Source organism: Elephantulus edwardii, unplaced genomic scaffold (assembly GCF_000299155.1).
Source record: "Elephantulus edwardii isolate Elephantulus edwardi_28Jun2011 unplaced genomic scaffold, EleEdw1.0 scaffold00491, whole genome shotgun sequence".
Classification (NCBI taxonomy): Eukaryota; Metazoa; Chordata; class Mammalia; order Macroscelidea; family Macroscelididae; genus Elephantulus; species Elephantulus edwardii.
The window spans coordinates 210,996-216,217 of NW_006400241.1; the positions used below are offsets into that span (position 1 = coordinate 210,996).

The 5,222-nt window shown below is 39.9% G+C and overlaps 1 pseudogene; it reads left to right on the forward strand.

Annotated features, from left to right (window-relative positions):
• Positions 1 to 3,802, forward strand: part of LOC102865518 — a 193,763-nt pseudogene extending 189,961 nt beyond the window's left edge.
• The last annotated feature ends 1,420 nt before the right edge of the window (positions 3,803 to 5,222 follow it).

Consider the following 5,222-nt stretch of genomic DNA (forward strand, 5'->3'; position numbering starts at 1 on the left):
TTTTAACATTTAAAAAAGGCATTAGAAACAGTCCATATTTTGTCAGCAGCAGTAAGAGAAAAAGCTTCTGGTAGCAATATCTGTCAGCAGTGTGCTCAGTGGACCATGGCTGGGGATATGACAGGTCTTTGGGGGTGTGACTGTGCTAGGATCAGTGTGCGTAGTGCCTCCTGGGATGAAGTGAGCAGTGGCCAGGCTCTCCAAGAAGACAGCTGGCCTGCCCTTCATCCCTGGCCATCAGCACCACTTGATCCTGGCTGCTTCTCTCCAAGAAATATTACTTCATATTTAATAAAGACAATACGAGTATAATTGTATTAAAATGAACGGTAATACTTAAAAGGTATTGTGTTTCTACTAAGAGTTATGGAAAATTTGGAAAGCAGTGGTGGTGGTAGTCATACTGCCTGGTGGGCATAATTGATATTACAGAATTAAACAGGCAAAAATGGATGAAATTGAAAATATTTTGCTATGTATATTTTACCTGAATAAAAAATTCAAAAAGGAAGTGAAGATTAATATTTATGTTCTAAAACATAATTATGACATATAATTTGTCTATTTGAGCAGCATAATTCATTCAGCTCTAAATGCTACTTCTTTTTCTTAAATCACTCTCATTTCACTTTAAAAAACCCATAATTTCTCAGCCATTTGTAAGTTATCATCATCGTCGTCCTCGCCCTCCAACTAGAACTTGTAATTTGGTGCTGTGGGAAGTGTTCACAGAATGGCATGCGCTCAGACGGTATCTCCTCAACATTGTGGAAGACTCGCTAAAACCCACGGAGCTCCTCCCTTCTCCCCACTGTGCCACACAAATATTGTCATTTTCTGAATGCCACAGATAAAAATGAAAGTTGAGACCTTCTGTTTTGTCTACAAGTGATTCTCAAATGGGGTGGTTACACCCCATTTTGTAGGCAAAAATAAATAAAAATGAGTTTTGTTTATATTTATCACTACATTTATTTGTTGTTATTAAGTGGAAAGAGATTGTTAAGTTACAGCTTGTTCAGCTCTACAATCAACACTTTAGGCACCAGCAGTGAGAAAATCAAAAGGTGAATTTCATTAGGTAAATCTGTGCAAAGGACCTCTCCAGAGTACTGAGAAGCTACAGTGTCAGTCTAGAGACCAAGATGCACCTAATCCAGGCCATGGTCTTCACAATTACTTGTTCTGCATCAGAGAGCTGGATAACGAATAAGGATGATAAAAGAAGAATCTATACCTTTGAGTTGTGGTGTTGGAGAAGAGTCTTGAACATATCATGAACCACTAAGAAAACAAACAGGTCTGCATTGGAGAGGGTGAAACCAAGTTTCTCCTTGGAGGCTAGCATTTTGAAGCTCCATCTCACATACTTTGGACATGTGGCCAGGAGGGACTGATCCTTGGAGAAGGACATCATGCTCAGAAGGGTGGAGGAACAGTGCAGGAGAGGAAAACCCCAGATGAGATGGATTGATACAGTAACTAGGGAAATGGGGTTAGGTGTACTGGAGCCAGTGAGACTGGCTTAGGACAGGGCAGGGTTCAGAGCTATTATACATTGGATTGCAGTGAGTCACAGGTGACTCGATGGCACATAACAACCACAACATGGCTTGAGTCAGATGCATCTTAGACTTTAAATTGACATCTTTCCTCTTTAGATCTTTGGAGAAGCCTTTGATAGCGTATTTTCCCAGTGCAACACATCTGATTTCTTTCTTTCTTTTTTTTTTTTTAACATCTGATTTCTTGACTGCTGTTCCTATGGGTGTTGATTGTCGTTATTGTTGTGTGCCGTCAAGTAGGAAACAAGCCGTAGCTGACCCTCCAGTGTGTTTTCAGAGCCAGTTAATTGCAGGGGAGCAGATAGCCCATCCTTTTCCCTCAGAGCAGCTTGTGCCGTGACTGCGTGCCTTTGGGATTACAGTGTAGCTTCTTACCATTAGGCTATCCAAGTAAAATTAAATCTGTGACACTGCCAATCTTTTCTCCATTGTAATGATGTTGCTTAATCGGTCCAGTTGTAAGAATTTGTGTTCTTCTTGTTAAGGTGTAATTCATACTGACCAGTGCTATTCATGACAGGAGAAGGATGGGCAGTCTCCTCCTGTGTGATTAACTGCCTCTGATAACCCACTGAAGGATCAGCTATGGATTGGTTCCAACTTGACAGCATACAGCAACAACAATGATAGTCATGTGGTTTTCAATGGTCCATCATTTCCGCACCACCAAGCCTTCTCCTAAACTCTTTCAGTGTGGAAGCTCCCCTGGAATCTGTGTACTCTGCCTCTCTTTGAAATACCAGTAAAAACATAGCTTCCAGCATCTCCACAAGGAAGCATCATAGTACAGCATATTGACAGATGGCTGGTGGACATAGTAAATACTCATTGCCCTCAAGTAGGAACAAACTCCTATTGAACCCTCCCTGGGGTTTCTGAGAATTAAATCATATAAGAGGAGATTGTCCATCTTTTTCCATCATAGTTCCTGACGGATTCAAGCTGCGTGAGCAGTGCACCAGACAGAGTGCTCCTATTTAAAATTAAAAAAGAAACAAATCCTCAAACCCAGTGCTACTGAGTCAGAACCAACTCAGTCAGATCCTCCAGCAGGGTCCAGAGCATCTAACCCACACGAGAGGAGATTGGCCATCTTTCTCCTGTGGAAGGGCTGGTGGATTTGAACACCCAGAGAGCAGCACAACACCCTATAGACGGCCATCAGGGCTCCCCTCTAAAACTGACAACCACAAAATTGTGCGTAGAATGAAGACTAGAAGTCAGAACATCAAAATAATAAAATCACTTTTATTGAATAATTGATTGTATAAAGTACTATGGTTCTTTACTGGATTAAAGTATTCAATTTTAAAAGACCCACATAACTAAAGCCTAATAATGATTTGTTGTGGTCTTAAACTATGCAAACATTACCAGTGCGGATGCGTGTTCACCTAAATGTCATGAATTTATCACCATTTGAGGAGGATTGATTATTTTGAGTTTAGCATATTGACTTTAGAATTTATAGTTCAAGGTCTGTTAATAAAATTGATTTTATTAGAAGTCAGAATCCAAAGAATAATTTAACAAATTCCTTAAATTCCATGTTTTTGTTTATTTTCACATTGACATATTTCTGAGGGGATAAAACCCCAGATCTGAAATGTAAATTTGAAAAAAATCTCTTCACAGGTGTTCCGTTGCCCAAAGAGGATGCCATTTCTGCCCCTTTGATCTCCACCTCACCAGTGAAGGAAGCCCAGGAGTATGCAGGTCCCCCAAGTGAAGAGGAAGATAAAATCAAGGAGGAAGAGCCCCTCACCATCTCTGAGCTCATGTACAACCCGAGTGCCAGCCTGCTCCCCATCCCAGTCAATGATGACGAGGTTGACATGCTCTTTGACTGTCCTTCGAGGCTGGAGTTAGAAAGGGAAGACACAGATTCATTCGAGGACCTGGATGTGGATGAAAACGCTTTTCTGATCGCAGAGGAAGAGGAGCTGAAGGAGGTTCGCCGAGCACTGTCCTGGAGCTATGACATTCTGACTAGCCACTTCCGGGTGAACCCACTGGTCAAGAGTTTTTCCAGGCTCCTTGTGGTGGGCCTGGGACTGCTGCTCTTTGTATTTCCCCTGCTCCTCCTCCTTTTGGAGTCGGGTATTGATCTCTCCTTCTTATGTGAAATTCGCCAGACGCCAGAGTTTGAGCAGTTTGCCTATGAGTACTACTGTCCTCTCAAGGAGTGGGTAGCCGGGAAGGTAAACCTGGTTCTCCACATGCTAGGTTGCTCATAAGACTCCTATCTCCTAAGACTAAAGGCTATGTTCAATACTAGTGATTTGCTTACCCAAAAACACCCAGTCTCGAAGGGGTCATGGAGCATAAAAGGGTGTTCCTTCATTATAGCATATTATTCCCACCTTTAAGCTGGCTTTCCATAATTCACTGCACGCCAATACATTTAAATCAAATACAGTTATTTTAATTACAGATCAGCTATCAGAAGATAGCTTTTAAATAACAAAAAAGTTTCTTTTTATTATAGTGTAGTCATACTGTTTATCTATTAAGTCATAACACATTCTGATTACTTACATTTTCCTCTTTTAAAAAAACATAATTGGCACCATCCCAGGCTATCAAGTTCAGAAATCAGAATTTTAGTAAAAACCCAAGAGACAGTTTTTTAATATAATCCTTAGTGGAAACAATGTCCTCTAACCAATGCCTATACAACTAAATTTATGCTGGGTTTTGTTTTTGTTTTTTTAAAACTATTTTTATGTGTTCAAATATTTTGATAAATTTTTAGCAAAAAAAAATTAAATAAACCTCCTGGAGTTATTTACATGTACAGATTGTAAGATTAATACACAAAGGCATGTGGAGAATTTTAAAATTTGTGTTTTAATATTTGTGGCTCAAAACCCCATAATTTGTTAAACCTACATATGAGATAGTCACTGGTTAAAAGACACTGCAATAGACAGCTCCTGAAAAGAGATGATGGATTTGCAGGATGTTGGACAGAGCATCAGGCGGACGCAGGATGGTGCATTTGTCAAGGGATTTGCACAAATGACTTATTACTTTCATTTGCATTCTGGCCATAATCTTTGGCTAAGGAATCAGAAAACTTTTTAAAATGACATTTAAACTTTAAAGATAAAAGATAATGCCAGTTAATTGCACATTAGCCTAAGAGCAGAAGCAAGTAGGAATTGAATGGAAGGTGACAAAAACAGAATTTCTAGTAGGCAAGTGGGAGTAGATAACTATCTATTTTATGAACGTGATGGTGATGTGTGCTGTTCAATGATGTCAGAAACAGTATACCCATTGTCAGAATGGACACATCGATATGAATAAAGGTGAAGAAACTTTAAGGTAAATTTTGGTCCTTCATGCCATTCATTGTGATTCTGTGGGGAAAACATCAAAGGGAGTGGGGGGGTGTCCGTGTGTGTATCTGTGTGTGTGTGTGTGTGTGTGTAAGACACAAAAGAGAATGATTGCTTTTATAATTTCCTTTGTTGTGATAATTATATTCCTTTCCTCTGCCTATTTACTTAATATCTTAACTTCTTCTCCTTTGGGGTGGTCATTGAGAAAGTGAAGGGCAATCAGCGGCTCACATACCATTTCGACTCTGGTGAAGTAGTGAAGTGACAACCTCACATACCATGGAGGGAACAATACTTTAGTTCCTTGCTC